General features: G+C 43.7%; 1 long non-coding RNA gene across 1 annotated transcript in view; it reads left to right on the top strand.

Annotated features, from left to right (window-relative positions):
- LOC147683205 (uncharacterized) overlaps nt 1-14983 on the top strand; it is a 174335-nt gene extending 159352 nt beyond the window's left edge. The window contains exon 3 of the long non-coding RNA XR_015300929.1: nt 12516-14983. This is a non-coding gene — a long non-coding RNA (uncharacterized LOC147683205). The remainder of the gene's footprint in view (nt 1-12515) is intronic.
- The last annotated feature ends 3378 nt before the right edge of the window (nt 14984-18361 follow it).

Raw genomic sequence — 18361 nt, 5'->3', positions numbered from 1 at the left:
TATACTCATAGATGACATCTGCAAAGCTGCAACATGGTCTACACCACACACATTCACAAAACACTATTGTGTAGATGTGTGAGCAAGACAACAAGCTAGTGTAAGCCAGACAGTTTTACGGACACTATTTCATACCACTGCAACAGCTACAGGTTAGCCACCACTTTGGGAGATAACTGCTACTTAGTCTATGCATAGCATATGATCTACAGCTTAGATGCCTCGAACGGAAAATACTACTTACCCAGTATGCATCTGTTCTTGGCATAAAGAGCTGTAGTCTCATATGCGCCCCGCCTCCCCGGGTAACTTTACCTGTTGCAGTAACATATTACTTAGATACAATATACATGGACATCTCTCTTTACTACTCTTACTAACTCCATCATCACCCTCTGCGGCAAAACAATCTAAGGATGGAGTCGATGCCCATGCGCACTATCACTGAAAGGAGGAGCATTGCAATTCACTCAAAAAGTCTCATAAATCACTGCTCAAAGTTTCAGGCAGACTGCGATGGAGCAACGGTCGAATACAGGGGCTGAGTTAATCTTAGTCAAATATTTACCTTTCACTTAGAAATTCCTGTTTCCTTTTATTGGTGGCAGGCTCTACTGTGGGACCCTCTGCAGTTCGGTTATGGTGGTGGGTCCAATGTCAGCGGACAGACATAGTCCAGAGGTCCGATTCACCCTTGCTTCTCAACAGGAGTCCAAGACTATCCAAAAACCAGCAAAACTTTCAGTGGATGCAGTTTCAAAAATGTCCTTACACCATACCATACTATATAATGAGAGGCCATACCATGCAGTGACAGCCATACTATGCCATACTATGCAATGGCATGCCATACCATACTATACAATGTCAGGCCCTACTGTATTATACATTGACATGCCACACCACACCACAGAATGGCAGGCCGTACATGCCATATTATGCTACACAATACAATATCAGGCCTTAATACAACAGGCCGTACCATACTGTGGCAGTCCATACCACAGTCATACTGTACAATAACAGGCATACCATACTATGCATCGACAGGTCATGACATGCTTTACTATACTAGGACAGATCATGCATTACTGTACCATACTATACAATACCTGGCCATACCATACAATGACAGGCCATACCATTCTATACATTGACATGCCATATGAAGGTATTCCTTATATAGTTATGCTCGCATAAATGAGCACTGGGAAAAATGTAAAGGTGCAGTATGTGCGGATATAAGTAGCCATCAGAAGATCAAGTTATTTGCCTTTAGCATTGGATACTCTATATAACAAAAGATTCCTTACGGCCCTCCTACTTCCTCATTCTGTGTAATAGCTTTTTTTTCAATCTAAAACAGTACTAAGCTATTAGATCTGCACACTGGTACTCTAATGGCATGGACAGAGAGCAGAAAGAAACTGACAGCACACGAGTGGTGCTAATATGACGCTTTGTTCATCACTTCTGAGCAGAAGAAAGTCAATGTGGAGCTGCACTGCGCCACCTACTGGTGCATTGCAACACTGTGTATAATTTCCAGGATGTAGTCTGCCACCTGGGGATATTGTAAATGTGAAGAACATGCGATTAGAAAGAGTTTTCACCAGAAAGAGTTACCCAAGGTTTTTAACTTGTTCCTCTGGCACACACAATCAGGGTAAGATCCTCTGCAGCATGCGACAACCCCCCCCCCCCCCCCCCCCCCCCCCACTCCCCCCCGAGCCTGCCTTTACATAGTTGGGACCATGAACCACCCACTTTATTTTCTGCTGCCTGTGCTTCATCTGCTCAGTCTGTGAGGTAAGCTTGCTCTGCTGCTGCATGTATTGTGTGTTTTCTGTGTTTAGGGAAGCTTGTTTTGTGGGTTATGAAGGTTGCAGTGCTGCATGTGCAGTATGCATTGTTGGACACACTTGAAAGTTAGGATGGGGGCATGCACCTGTAAGTTTAATGTTCTGCTTGAGACCATCATTAATAACCTGGCAACACCCCCGCCTTCCACTCTCTCCACCCTCCCCGAAATCAACTCCACCAACCCTGATTCTCTGAGGCCAACCTGTTTTCCCACAAATAAATTGCTGGCTCTCCCTCTTATTTCTCAAGCAGAATTTGAAATAGTCGCACAGGGCATCACTTCCGGATCCCCCCTTGACCCTCTGCCACCGAAAATATGGAAAGCCTGTGGGCATCAACTATTTCACACCCTTCGGTTGATTTGTAATCAATCCCTGAGCTGTGGCGTCGTTCCCCGCTCCTGGAAGCAAGCGCTTATTACCCCGCTGCTAAAGAAACCCACGCTAAATCCAGACTGTCTGTCCAACTTCCGTCCCATATCACTCTTGCCCTTCCCAGTGAAGGTGCTCGAACGCTGGGTCAGTAAATGCCTCTCAACCCACCTCGAGCAGCACCATTTTTTGGACGAATTCCAATTTGGGTTTCGCCCAGCCCATGGCACTGAAACCGCAGTGCTCACGGCCATGGAGGAGCCCCGAATGCGCGCAGACAGGGGCCAAGCTGTGGCCCTCATTTTACTTGACTTGTCTGCCGCATTCGATACTGTCAATCATAGAGTCCTGCTCCAGCGGTTGAGAGCGGCAGGGATTGACGGCACGGCCCTAATCTGGTTCCACTCTTACCTCAGCGACAGAAAACAAGCTGTCTCCCTCCCCCCTTTCCAATCGGTCTTCTCCCCGGTCCCTCACGGTGTCCCCCAGGGTTCCTCTATCAGTCCGATTCTTTTTAACGTTTACTTAAAACCTCTGGTCACGTTAATTAAGTCACACAACATGACCACAGTAAACTATGCGGATGACACACAGCTCCTTCTCTCGTGGGAAGGCGAAGACTCCATCTCCTTACAAGCCTTCCATGACTGCCTACGAGACACGGCATGCTGGCTGCACCGGAACTCACTTCAGTTCAACTCCTCGAAGACCGAGGTGATGTACTGCCCTGCGAGTCGCATACCCCGCCCTCTGCCCGCTGAGTTCTGGCCCCCGGAGAACTCCAACAACCCCCCACCAGTTACCACCGTCCGCAACCTGGGCGTCATGCTCAACCACCAATTGAGCATGGAGACACAGGTCTCAAGAACAGTCGCAACCTGCACCGGCCTTATGCGCTCACTGCGCAAAGTCTTGCCTCTGCTTCCATCCTCCGCCAGAGCACTAGTAGTCAGGTGTACTATTCTTAGTCGCCTTGACTACTGCAACGCCCTGCTGCTTGAATCTCCGGCGACACTACTAGACAGACTCCAACGAGTCCAGTCGGCAGCAGCCAAACTGGCTCTGGGATGGACCAGGAGATCCTCGGCCACTGCCGCACTGGCCGAGTTACATTGGCTGCCTTTGAGGCAACGCATTGCCTTCAAGGCCCTTTGTCTGGTCTTCAAGGCACTACATGGAATAGGACCCAGACCTCTTCAACGTCTATTCTCCTGGTATACCCCCACCAGAACACTTAGGTCCACAACTGCTTGCCTTGCGAGAGTGCCCAGATGTAAGAAGGCCAGGATGGGAGGAAGATCGTTCAGAGTAGCTGCAGCCAAGCTATGGAACAGTCTACCTACCGACATTCGCCATATCCCTCATCTCCTCCCATTCAGGAAACGTATCAAAACTTGGCTCTTTCCCCTGTCCCTATAAAAACCGGCCTTTCCTAGCCCACCCCCGTCAATAAACCACAAGAGTAGCTACCAGCGCCAGGATACCTGCCAGGTGACAGTCGCGCTTTATAAATATTTTAAATAAATAAATAATAAATAAAATGTAGCACCCAATCGATCAGCACTTTGTGACAGTATCAGAAACCCTAATTTTAGGTTCAAGACTAATAAAGGTGAATACCAACTGCCATGAGTTGAATGTGTGAAAAAGTTAGGGTAAGAGGTCCATTTTAACCACCATCCTCATTTAGAACGAGGATTACTTGTGTATTAGATCTGAATTGCCCTCTCAGTCTTGTGGTACTTCCGTGTCAAAATAAATCTTGCTATTTGAGACAAATAGGGGCAACTCTCCACAGATGGAGGTCGGTCACTTACATCGGTGTACAGTATAAGAAAAAAATATAGATAGGATTATTGATCCTTTCTTTGATTTTCCTGCCTCTCCACCTAGCACTATAATTTACAAACACATTTCTTACAGATGATCTACTTGTGGAGTCCTCACTTTTTGAATATACCCATGAACTAGTATTCCACGTAAACTTTCTTGATAGATCGCCCACATAGACAGGGTGTGTCATGTATACATGGCTCTGCACATGGCGTCATGGGACATCACTAAAGTCATAAGAAGTTCCCATTGGCGTGCTGGCGTCAGTTCTCTTTTGTTCCGCGTCTTCGATGCGTTACAGATTTCATTAACTCTCCATTGGGAATTGTCGTTTTTCAATGTCTTTTTTTGGGAGAAATGTTTCCACCCCAAAGGTTCAGATTTAAAGCCCAGCAAGGACCGTGAGGGTCAGATGTCTACCACTGAACCTAGTTTAGGTTTCCTAGTGGAAATGTTGGATTTTCCTCTTCCCAATACAGAGCTAAAATCAAATATACTGACTGAGGTACGCCATTCTTCTTCATCATCATTTGAATCTTTGCTGCCCTTTAATGAGGCCTTAACAGAACAGATTTTGGACATTTAGCAAAAGCTGATGACTGTCTCTGCTGTTTCTAAGTCAGTAGCCAGAAGGTATAAACCAGTTCTAGGGGGTCCACTGTTTTTGTACTCTCATCCTTCACCTGAAAGTATAGTTGTTCAGGCTTCATGTTCACCTAAGTTGACTCCTGGATCTTTTCCTTCTTCATCTGTAGATAGATAATCCCAAAAGATGGAACATCTTCAAAAAGGATTTTCTCACCGGGGCAGCATGGCACTAAAGTTCACACAGGCAAACCTGCCTGCTGGGTCCTTACAATAATGTTTTATTGGATTCTGCCCAGTCTGTTGTTCCAAAATTGCCTGATGATGTTCTGGGACAGTTTTCTGAACTTTTGAATGATGGTCAAACTAAAGCCCATCAGGTTATACAGTTTGGGTTGGCCACAACAAATTCTATGGCAATAGGCACTTTGTTCGTTTCCAGACACCGGAGCGGTGATCCACACCTTGGGAGAGAGATTGAGAGGACACACACTTGTGCCTCACCGGGACTGAACTGGTCCTTTACTTACTTCGCTTACGATTACACGTTGAATTGGTTCTGATACTTATGGTTGAAACTTGACTATGTCCGGCATCTATGCATTGACAATCCTATTATAGGCTGCTAATTTCAGCTACGTACACTTCTATCCAACACTCATGTTACCCTGCCGGGTTGGAATTATCACCTGATGTAGGCTTTCCAAAATTTTGTGAATCAGCCATTGAGCCCTGAAGAGTTGGAGAGCCCTCTTTTCTACAATGAAACACGTGTCGGCTGGCTGTTTGTAAACTGTATTGGATGCACGATTAAAAGACAAGATTAAGAACAAAGACTCCATAGTTGGATTATCCTATTGTTTCTCTAAAAAATATTATTTATCTATCTGAGGATTTACTGTTTGTTGTGTGCACAGGACCTGTACTAAAACAGAATCTGCCCTAGAGCATTTTAAAGATAGTAAGGGAACAGCTTGTTCTTTGGACTTCCATCTCAGTCCAAGGATGAAAGGCAATTTAAGATTCAAAGAATTCTCCTGAATCTTTTCTTTTCGTGGGAGACAGCAGTATCAGCAGCAACAGTCATCCAACCCCTTCTACAGAAGTTGCAGAGGGGTAGGTAGAGATAGTCAGCAGGCAGTTCCCCTTCCCCTGTCTTCCTCCTCTGCCAACATCTCAGGAACGCAGCCCTAGTTTTCCCATCTAAGAGCATGCTTTACTAGTAGGAGGACGGATGTCCCAGTTTCTGCATTAGTGGAGATCCATAACAATGTACTTATTGGTGTTAAATATTGTGGAAAAGGGGAATACCGTATCCTTCCAGGAATTTTCCTCATCCTTCCCGCCCCAAATGAATTGGCTTTCCACAGACCATCTTCATCTCCTCCAACAAGAGGTACATTCCTTACTTCAAAAGGGTGCAATGGAGTTGGTTCCGGAGGGTTGGGGATGCTACTCGCGTGATTTCCTGATTCTCAAAAAGGTAGGTCGCTTGCGACCGGTTCTAGACCTCAGGATTTCGAACTATTTTCTCAAACAGGAAAAGTTCAAAATGCTGACCCTAGCTAAGGTGCTACTTGTGCTGGAGAAAGAAGACTGATTGGCTTCAATTGACTTGCAGGGTGCTTCTTTTCACATCCCTATTCTGCAGTCGCACAGGAAGTACCTCCACTGTACATTGAGGTCTCAACATTATTAGTTTGTGGTCCTCCCGTTTGGTCTTACTTCCACTCCTGCAGTCTTCACGAAGGTGATGGCGGTTGTTGCAACTCATTTGAGAAGGTTAGGAATACCAGTATTCCTTTACCTAGCTGATTAGCTCATCAAACCTAAGTCTCTGAAGTTGGTATTGCATCACTTGGGAGTTACAACTCAGTGGTTGTTCAACCTGGGTTTTTCCATCAACAATCCCAAGTCTCACCTAGAGACCTCTCAGCGAACTCTTTTTATAGATGAGGTTATGGAAATTATGATGTGGTACATCAATTATCAAGAGGGGGAAGTATGGTAATCTCTTCTTTGCAGAGAAGCTCTCCGACTCAAGTCGATTATCAGATTTGTGTGACTGCAAATCACCTAGCTGGAGTTCTCAATGTATGTAGACAGTCTCCGCTGGCATTTTTCAGCTAATCACGAGTGGCGTCTCAATCCGGAAGTGGTATTACACATTTTTCAGTTATTGGGAAACACCTCAGATAGACCTCTGCTATTTGAGAGAATGCACACTGCCTATCGTTCTGCAGTCTCCAGTATTCAGTGCAGGGGTGTAGTAAAGTTCCCCTTTTTGCACGGTTACCCCCCACATTTTGCCTGACATCTGATACCACTTGACTTGATGTGCCCTGGGTCCCTGCCAATCAGGTTCCCAGGCCCTTTGTTCTTTCTCAACACTTTACCTTTGTACACACAATTGGCACATCTCTGGCTACTGGTAAGCCCCTTGTAAAAGGTACCAGGGTAACAAGGGCACTGTGACCAGGGATGGTCTCTAAGGGCTGCAGCACCTATTGTGCCACCCTTAGAGGCCCGCACCTTAACGGCCACATACTGCCATTGAAGGCTGCGTGTTTTGGTGCACACAAAAGAGAAGAGTCGACATGGAACACATCCCTTTGTAGAAAAACAAGTAATATGCTGTTCCTGATAGGTTAAAACAGTGTCCGTTGAAGGGATCTAAGATTGCTCAGCCATTAATGGTTCAGAGGTGGGAATCCATTTTATTGGAATACAGGGCCCTCACACACCCAGATGGGTGTCATGCTTCATCAGCGGGGGCGCTACAGCTACCCAAAAAGGGTTTCCCGGTGCCATGGCAGACAGGGAGCAGAGATAGCGAGGCAGTCAGATGAGGTTATTGATTAAATAGCCAGGTCTTAAGAGCTCTTTCGAAGTGAGTGTAAACAGTTTATTTACGGATGACAAGGGGGATAGTGTTCCAGAGGGACGGACCAAGGTAGGAAAAAGATTTCCCCCACCCATCCTGGTGAGTCTGACCCTGGGCACACGAAGCTGCCCATGGTTTCGGACCGCAGGTGACGGGAGGGAACATAGGGGTGGACAAGTGATTGAAGGTACTGGGATGACTTCGTTTTTTAGGTCCTGACGAATCGCCCCTAGATTAAAGATTAGGCGCGAAACATGTTGACCTTTCACACAAGAGAGTGCCCCACCTGAGACATAATTCTAGCTTTGTGCCTTTTGTTTTGTTTTTACTCAGGGTAGGAGACCCACTGATTAAAATTGTTGTTGCTGGTACTCCCAAACCTGTTTTCATTCACTTATCGAACACATTCTGTCATCTTCACTCACTAGGCCCCACAGCACCAAACGGCTATTGGAAAAAAGATCTCCGCCAAAGTGCCCATCATTGGGAGCCCATTGGGTATTGCAGCGTCGACCCGACAAGGAGCAGCCCGATGATGAAGCATGACACCCATCTGGGTGTGTGAGGGCCCTATATTCCAATAAAATGGATTCTCACCTCTGAACCATTCATGGCTGAGTAATCTTAGATCCCTTCAACGGACTCTGTTTTAACCTATCAGGAACAGCTTATTACTTGTTTTTCTATTGACTTTGGGCATATATGCTGGACCTTGCCAAAAGCCCATTGTCCCTCTTTTGTATATTAGTTGTAACACATCCGTTTGTGCCATGCTTGCACCCCACTGCCTGTGGTGCACTAGCCCTCATGTTAAAGAGTATATGGTCTGGGAGTTGGTCATTACGAACTCTACAGCTCCTTAATGGCTTTACTAAAAGCTGGGAAATTTTGAAGCAGACCTCTCAGCACATTAAACCCACACTGATGCCAGTGTAGGATGTAGTGTAAAATGCACCCAGAGGGCATCTTAGAGATGACCCCTGAGAAACGACCAGCCCTGGTGTGGTTCCTTTATGGCTGTCCACAATTTGCCATCACTAGACAGGTTTCTGGGCCCCTAGTTAGAGAGCCTCCGCTCTCTGGGTCCAGAAACCAAGCTCATCCTGGGCAGAAATGTCATGCCTCCTCCCCCAGGATGGGCTTGGCCCACGAAGGGGAAGCTCCAAATGCCTGCCACCTTCGTAAGCTGTCCCTGCCTTTTACTTCACCCAGCAACTGGATTCCACTGGTTCTGCCTCCCACTTTGGGCAGGAGAATCTGCGGGAAAACAAAGCTAAGAGGAAAGGTGTGCCCACCTTTGCCAACCTCACCCTTCAGGTGGGGGAGGCGAGATAAAGCACACATCTCAGTCTTGAAAATGAGGGGACCCAGCCAATTAGGAAGAGGCTCATTCCCCCTTCTCACTGGAGGGAGGCATAATAGGTGGTGTACCCACTCTAAGGAAGAGACCCATTGGTCTTAACCTACACACCCCTTTTAACACCCCAAAATTCATTATTATGGGGCGACCCTGAATCTTGAAAACTGCTTTGGCCCCAGCCATACCGGCGTGTCCCGACTCCGACCTGACTACTGTGAAACCCTGGTGTGTCCAGCAGCCAGCAGTCCCCTGAGCCCAGAGGACCTGCCCTGCAACCATCTTTAAGACTGTCTCCCATGAGCACCAGATTTGCTCAACAGTCACCCACAGAATCTGGATTCAGCCGTCTCTGCGATTTTGCACCTCTCTGCACCTGACGCCCATGGCCCGGGTTCGAGTGGCACAACACCATAAGGAGGTCTCCCCAGTTATCCTGACCTAGGATCTGGTTATCCCGGACCTCCCTCAAGCTTCAAGCTGATGCCTGCAGCCTCGTCCTACAGGGTCCTCCCAGACCACGGCCGGAGCTGGTAAGAAAAGCTCAACACCAAATTACACCCCTGCACCCGACAGCCGACGGCCTTGGTTGGCCCAACTGATGATGTCCAGGCATCCCCCAAGATCCCAACTTACCTCTTCAGCCGGTGGTCGCCTGTAGGAAGCCTCCCTGCAGCATTTTTACTGTACTAGAAACCACCCCCGATGTCACCTTGGCACACTACACCCAGATGCCCCAGTGCTGCTGGTGTTGCAGCTCCTGTGCTGAATGTTGGCTCCTGCAGTGCTGGCCTCTACCCCTGGAGCTTTGCACCCACCTCCAAGTGGCCTGCTCTCAAGCAGTCCCTGACCAAAGGCCCCCTACTTCGCCACATTGGCTAACATTGGGCACCTGCACTTGCACCTGGCCACCCTAGTGCCGCTGGTGGTGCAATTTGAGTGCCTACCTAGGCCTTGGTCCTAACCCCCAAAACTCCCACTGGTAAGTCGTTTACTTACCTGAGAATAGTTAATCCTTTTTCTCCCATAGGTACCAATGTTCCGAGTTTTGTTCATAAAAATGTTCTGTAGAGTTGAACTTTGTATGAAAGAAAAAGTTGCTAAAATGCAAACCTCAAAAAGTCTTACTTACCATGTATTGTGAGATCCCCAGTGTGATATCTAAGCATACCACCCCAAGTGGTTGATGTAATCCAAAAGTAATCTAAAAGTAATTTCTTTGTAATTTAAAGTGTTTTGAAAGCCAATGCAAACCTGTAACAATTGCAATTTCATCATTTTCTTGTAGTCTTGCATTTGGAAGTATATTTCACCTACCTGTGCCAAGTCCTGCCTGGTTCTAGAAATAAAACACAAGTATAGCTTTTTTATACTTACCTAATTGGTCTGGATTCAGTCTCTGAGCGTGTGCCATCAGTTTTGAGTGAGTGAATACAATAAATGCTTAACACACCCTTTGGATAAGCCTAACTGCTCGTCCACACTACCACAAAGAGAGCTGTTAGTACTTGCCTAATTTATCCTCTGCTATACCTCTGGGGACTCCCTGTACTCTGTGTACACTATACCTTATTTTGGTATAGTATATTGAGAGCCAGCTTCCTACAAGAAGGCATTGGGGAACAGGTTTCAATTGACCTGCGTTTCCAAGCTGTTTTATGCATTTCATCTCATACACTTGATTTCTCTGGTTCTCAGGAAGATTCGTCTCAACTGGGCCCAAGTTTTCTTAATAGTCCTAGACTGGCAGCGAAGGATGTGGATACAGACCATGTTCACCTCTCCCTGTGCCCTCTGTTCCTTCTCCCTTTCAGGACAGACCTCCTCACGCTGGGGCAGGTTTTACACTCCCATCTCCATAGCCTGCACCTACATACTTGGAGATTGAACGGGGCAACTGGAGTTCCTTTTCACTTCCCCCTGATGTGGATATTATTTTATCATCCAGGAGACACTCCACCAAATCTGTTTATGCTGTTATATGGTCTAAATTTGTTAAGTGGTGTTGTGATAATTCCTTAAATCTCCTAAAGGCTCACTTGACGGATATTTTACGTTTTGCCTTATCCTTGGTGCAGCAAGGCTGTGCATTTGCCACAGTTAAAAGTTATTTGTCTGCAATTTCAGCGTTTCTCTTTTTACCAGATCAGCCTTCTCTGTTCAAGTCTCCAATAGTTGTAAGGTTCATTAAGGGACTTACAAATAAATATCCTACCACTCTTTTCATTATGCCTTAGTGGGATCTTAATTTAGTTCTTATGTATCTGAAGTGTTCTCCGTTTTAGCTGCTTCATAGTTGTCCCTTGAGATTTGTAACATTTAACACAATTTTTCTTGATACCATAACTTCTGCAAGGCTTGTTAGTGATCTACAAGCCTTAAGTGTTAAACCTCCCTTCACAACTTTCTTCCCTGATAAGTTGGTACTGAGAACCATTTCTACTTTCTCTTCTCCGCCCCATTTATTTAAAGTGGAGGTAAGTCATCATCGATTGCACAACAAAAGAGCCGTCCATTTCTACATGGATAGGGCACGTACATTTAGACTGGATGACCAGCTTTTTGTTGGGTACATCGGGAAAAAATAGGGGAAGGGGGTTCACAAAAGGACTCTGTAAAGATGAATTATCCTTTGCATTAAGATCTGCTACACTATGCACACAAGGAGCCTCTGGAAGGTATTCGTGTTCATTCTACTGGAGATAAATCTTCTACCTCTGCCTTAGCTAGAGGAGTCTCTGTAGCAGATATTTGTAAGGCAGGGATTTAAGTTTCCCTTCACACTTTTGCACAACACGAATATTTGGATTCCTTAGTGAGTGTGGTGGGGGGCAGTCCCTTCGCTCGGTTCTGTTTTGCAGTATTTTTTGTTATAGGCATACATGCACCCACTTCAGAGTGTGGGACTACATGGGTATTCTTTTTAAAAGGTGAGGAATCTACATATAGATGTATCCATCAGAAGAACAAGCTACTTACCTTCATTAACGCTTTTTCTGGTGGATGCAGTATCTACCTGTAGATTCCAACCCACCCACCCTTCTCCCCATTGTTTGTCTTTATATATCAAAGAAATCTGTTTGTATATATTAGTTTATATATCTATATTGATATAAGTGAATATATTTATTTGACATTAGATAATGGAAACTGTGATGTTGGTTCCATCCACTCACCTCGAAGGCACATAAAAAAAAGTGGGTGGAAACTGACGTCACCACACTGATGGGGGCTTCTTATGGCTCCAGTGCTGCCACGCGGTGCCGCGTGCGGCGCCATGTACATACCGATGCCCCTTGTCGACATGAGGTAGCTATTAAGAAAGTTTCAGTGGAATGCTGGTGCATGGGGATATTCAAAAGATGAGTAATCCGCTGGTAGGTACTATATCCATCAGAAAAAGCATTACCGAAGGTAATTTGTTCTTCAGGAATATTTTTCAATATGTGCTAATTAGCGAGAATACATAGTTTTGGTTCTAATAACTTTCCGTCTGCTTCAGCGTAGATTTCAGTGGGCTGATAGCAGATATTGATATTTACATATCACGGACGTTAACTCTTTCATGGTTTAATTTCATTCTTTTTATTAAATCTTGCTTTTCATTTGTTTTCTTCCATAGGAACACTGGTGAGCTGGATTTTGGAGAATGCTTCACCCTTTGGTCATATACTGCGTTACTTCAGTAATGAAGTCATACTGACAGTTTCTTCCACCCATAACAATAACTTGCTCTAAATCAGTCTTCTCTATTTTGGAGGAAAAGGCTTTAAACCATGTCAATAGTATTTTTTCACTGTCTTTCCAATGACTAAATTAATACTGAAACAGGTGTTTGTCTATAGGTTTTAAAGTGCGGAATTTCCTATGACGCTGGAAGCATACTAATACTAAATGCTGATCAGTCTGTCAGCTGTTTGTCACTAATCCATAGATGATATATTTGTTAACGATTTGTTTGAAGTGACCTTTTACTACTGTTTGTGGGCAGATGTTTGAATGGCTTTTTGATCCATTTTCTGCATTAGGACCATGCGTTGGAATGAGGTGAATCCAGGTGCTAGACGCATTTCCTTGTGCGCTGGAATCTTTAATCTTGTGCTACATACCTTACAGGTGCAATGGGGAGGGCTTTTTGGTAGCAAGCCAAGTTCGAGGGCAGTGCAAGACTAAGTAGACACTTTGGTTTTTACCTGGAGGCATTACTAGTTCCTCCCCTTTGAAGTTGCAGTAGTTAGCTGTATGTTCTAGATGGAGTGCTCAATCAAGGACACTAAAATGGCACTTTGTGAAGGATGGAAAAATAGTTCTGCTAGCACAGACTGGTTCCAGTCACAATCCTACCTATGTTTTTTCTGTACTGAGAATGCTTGCATGACCATGGGGGCATGCATTAAAGCAGCATTACTTCGACAATATCCAGCCTATAATGGACTCCTGAATTCTGGTCTGGGGTTGTACAAGTGGAAAAACTAAATTTCCATTAAAAGAAACAAATAATATATTGCTTCTGGGTTAAAAGACAATAACCTTTTATTTCCCTCATCTACCTTCATCCTCTTCCAAAGGTAATTCAATAAAGGAAAATGATACTTCAAATAGAGAATGAAACTAGCATTTGCACTAAATTCTAGGCAGGGTTCTTAGCTACTAGAATTGAGCATTTATGCTTTTTTCAAGCGGTCATGATAGGCTTAGTAACATTTACTGAGCTTACCTTTAGTGGTAGCCAAGCCTTAGGTTCTTAAGTGTTGGTGTTAAACGTCAATTTTTATTATGCACTTTGAATGGGTCTCTCCACAGAGACACAAGTGTCTCCAAACCTTTCTTTTTCGGGCCACGTGCAATTTTAAAATGAATCTGGTTATCGAAGATGACTGGGAAAAGGTCTGGTCTGGCATTTATTCGAAAACAGTGCCCAAAAAGGATTTGGGGGTTGTACACTACTTTATGGAGGTCCACTACATCAGCATACATTACAACAAGATAAGAATATAATTAATAACTATATCATCGCCACCACATCAGCCATATCTTTACACTGCCCTTAACATGTTCCTTCTCCTACCCACACCACTACCCTAAACCTTATATGTGCCTAATTTCGTGTAATTATGTTCTCAGCAGTAGTACTTTCTATGTAGTGGTAGGTCAATGTCGTGGATTCGAGGTAGTGGAAGTGCACCGTTATAAGTTTTAATCACAAGTATGGTTTTAGGTATTAGTAACGTTTTCTTCCAAGTTGATCACAAACACCGACATGTCCTCACATGCAGTATCAGCAGACTCATGCAGAGGGCGCTTCACCAGTGTTTTATTAAAAAAAAAAGTGTCTCTGGTGGGGCAGAGAATGCTCTGTTAATACAATATAAGATTCAGATCTGGCTAGCATGGGTCAATGTGCAATACAGCCCGAGAGTCATTTACCATCCATTGTTAACATGTTTGAAGGCACTGGATATGTTTTACCAAAGAGTTGTTTATATAGTAATGGTGTAACTTTGGGCACTAACTGTATTCTCTGTATTTACTAGACTAAATATATAACTTAACTTGTTTTTAAACAGAATGGTTCTCATTAACAACTCAATAATAGTGTGCAGCTTGCACTTTCCTTGTATAATCTTAGATAATTAAAGGTTGGCCATCAACGAGTTATCAGTGATCAACCATTGCAGAAGGAAGTGATCTGGTTGATGAGAGCTCTGCATCAGAGTCAGCAGACAAAAAATGCATTTAAGAAATCTTTGTTATGTTTTGTTCTGTCCCCCTGTTATCTATAGTGTAGATGAGTCAAATAAGTACTGTGTATCTTGAAGATGAACAAGACACACTATAAAGTTTATGCCGCCAGGTTCTGCAGAACAGCATTGCCAAAGTAAATTCTCTAAGTCAAGTAGTTTGGATCAACACACAAACGACAACCTATTCAACAGTCATACGTACAACTACATTTAACTTTTCATTACCTACATTCTGTATTTGAAGAGCGACATACCTTGATGCAATTTAACACAAGTTAAGATAACATTTTATGTAAATTCCTGTAAATACTTTGTGTATAACAATATTAATAAACCTGCACCAAAAGGACCGAGCATTGAGTGGCATGTAGGTTGGTAGCTGCAGACCTAAGAGTGTTTGATGATGAGGCATGAATGGTTTCTTACCCGTAATCCCAGTTTTCTCTCAGAGAAACTCCATTGAAGTAATAAGCACTGACTAGTCCAGCCCATGTGCGGGGGATCCAAAAGCTCTTTTTCATAGTTTGTCTTCTTAAGTGTAGATATTCACCTTTATTCAGGAAGACCTGTAAAAACACTTCAGTCTAGAACATTGTGCAGCCTATAAGGAAGGCAAAAATTGCTACATTTAGATTGTGTTTAAAAAAGGGTAAAGAAAACCCATGTGTATGTCTTTTTAAGCCAAATACTTTAGTACAAAGCTTAAATCTCTTTCACAAATCCTTTTTTTTGCAACAGATGAAGGATAGAAGGACAGTGTAGCCCTATAGGCTGCCGTTATGTGTTTGTAAAAACAGTGTTTGTGCCTTTAAGGGCCCAGAGACCACCAGTATCAAATCCTGCCCAGGAGGTGGCAGTTGCTTCAGTACATTTTTCCAGCTTCTGAAGAAAGGCGAACGTCTACACTTAAGAAGACATACTGTAAAAAAAGTGCTCCTGGATCCCTGCACGTGGGCGGGAGTTTTCAGTGCTTATGACTGTCAATGGAGATCTCCTGAGAGACATTCGCTTTACCCGCCTCTCCTTCAGTTGCTCCGTCTGCCATAGTTGGGAGCCCTTTGTAACAGTCTGTACCTCAGTTCTGAGTACTTTATAAATAAATAAAAAAACTGCACTGTTCGCTTCAGCTACAGATGCTTAGGACATCTCCGATTGATTGACTAAGCTGTGCAAGTCTCCTCAGTAACTCCGATTAAGAGGTGTGCCTGTTCAGGACTGATGCCCTCCTTTCTCAGGACATGATCTGATATATCTCACAGCTGCTAGTATTGCCCCCTTTATACTACCAGTGGGACAGTAGAGTTAGGTTCCAAGTCATATTACGTGTTTGACTAGGTAGCTGCTAAAGGGCACTTTTTGGGGCTTTTCCTAGAGCTCCATTCGCATATATGAAATAATGTATGTAGTGAATAGGCTGGTCAAACCAAAGGATTATAACATGTTTGTGTTCTCAATGTTCTAAGTTTGTGCAATTGGATTTATAGAACATTGCTGTTATTTCATTATATCTTGGACTGGAGAATAAATAACATTTTATAACCAAAGAGAACAACAATTAACTGAGACACTGTGTCTAAAACACATCACATTCTGGAGTATCGAAAGAGTATCAAGATGTGATCCTAGGGCCTTGGCTAAGTGTACTAATCTTGCAAGTTTTTTAAGTTTACTGATCTTGCAAGTTTTATTTGTGATTTGGTTAGCTCACACACTGGCAGGGAAAGTGGGCTGATCAATCCTGAAAAGCCCATTTCAACAGACAAGAACTGGGCTTAACCATGTAGGAACATGTTATTAAGGTAGAGAAGCCTGCAGGGAATATAACCCCCCCCCCCCCGAGCTCAAGTGCCTCTGGGGTCAGGCCATTTGTCAAACTGTCAGGGTGATAGACTCATAACATTTTTACTATGTGCTTCTATTGCCTTTCAGGACAAAATAATTAATTACTTGACCAGAATTTACATAAAATAAATAAGACTTCTATTGGTAACCTTCGTTCATCTACTCCTTAAAGCAAACTACAACACAATCAATTCTCAAGATCATTAACTGCAGGTCATAGAGGGGCAATGTTAAATTACTTGTGCAACTGCACTTCTACTAAGGAAACTCCTTAAGATACCTTCTATGTAAGGGGTTAATGGGAACAAAAGGATCTACCACAGAATGAAGCCATGCAACTATAAACATATCCATTACAGAGAACAATATGCTGCCACTGTCAATCCTCACAAAGGTTGCCTCGATCAGAGCCTAGGCTCTAATACCGCAGACTTTGATAAAAGATCAGCAGAATGTTCGACTTGACCACTCTACCGACCTATAAATGTGCAGACTACATAATGGACTCGTACATCAGTGTAAAACAGGAATATTTAGAATACACCCTAGAGCCCGTCTGCAAAATGAACTATCTAACATTTTTGCTCGTATACATTCAGATATCCCAATTTGAAGGGTCATGGAACACACTATGACTAACATCAGAGACATGCCGGCTGTGCGGTTATAAGGACAAGCATCTAGAACACATTATTTGCCTATGTCCATCGTTACCAGACTTGAGGAAGAAATATCTGAGGACCACGTTCATCATAGACAATGCAGAGCTATACAGGAAGCAATCATGTACTGCTTTTCCTCAAAGAATTGCCAAATTATTGGAAAATTGACCAAATTCTAGGACCATACTTGCATTTGCCTCCTGCATGATGAGTACATTGTATAAAAGGTCCTTCGTTCTCTAAAAGCTTTTATTTTAACAGTTGTTTTCATTATTTAAGTAACTCATCAATGTGTTTTATTACTGCAATTGATATTTTACTACGTCAATATAATAACATTACCTATTGCCAATATCAGTTACTGTTCCCAAACTGGGTCTTGCAGAAGCGTGGTCCCCATGATTAAAAAATTAAGACTAAAGTGTCTCTTATAAGGTTTTCAGGATAGAGTGAGTGAGTCATGCGCGCTTAGTGCTCTACAGTAGCACCATTGCAGCCTCTACTGCTCTTAGAAATACAGACTAATAGTTCCCAAATGTTTGAAAAACAAAAATGGGTATAGATATGTAGGAGTATATTCCTTTCCTTCATGTCCTCGTCTGATATGCTGAGATCATTGGCTACCTGTTTCAAGGTGGTGCTCAACCAGTGTTGCTGGCTGGTCGCAAGAAGGTTTGCAGGGTAAAAGTAAGATTTTGATCTAAGAGACTAAGGGTCTTATTTATAAGCCCCTTGTGCCGCCAGTGCGTCACTTTTATTATGGGGAAAAGTGATGTACCGGCAGTGCAAGGGGTTTGTAAATAAGCCCCACAAGACAACAACTTGCACTGCCTTGCGTTACTCTTAGATTTACTATGCCACGCAGAACCATGCAAGGTAGCTCTGCGTGGCATAATAAATGTCACTGAATGGCTTGGGTTACTTTGCATGATGCAAAGGCAACACAAGTCCTTACTAAATATGGGCCTAGGTTCTTTGGTATAGGTGGGAATTGCAAACAGTATGTGTTAGAATTTCGGGTGTTGGTTGAGGAGGGTGTCAACCACTAAAGTCACTAAATTAACCTTTGCTCAAATCTCTGGCAGCTTGGCACAAAAGCAGGCAGGCTTAACTTTGAGGCAATGTGTAAAGTATTTATCTAGCACATAAACAGTAATAAAGTGAGAACACAACACAAGAACAATCAAGTAATATTTATTTGACACCAAAACATAAAAAAT

The sequence above is a fragment of the Lissotriton vulgaris genome, chromosome 11, assembly GCF_964263255.1.
Source record: "Lissotriton vulgaris chromosome 11, aLisVul1.2, whole genome shotgun sequence".
In the NCBI taxonomy this organism is placed as follows: domain Eukaryota; kingdom Metazoa; phylum Chordata; class Amphibia; order Caudata; family Salamandridae; genus Lissotriton; species Lissotriton vulgaris.
This window is presented reverse-complemented; position numbering and strand designations above follow the sequence as displayed.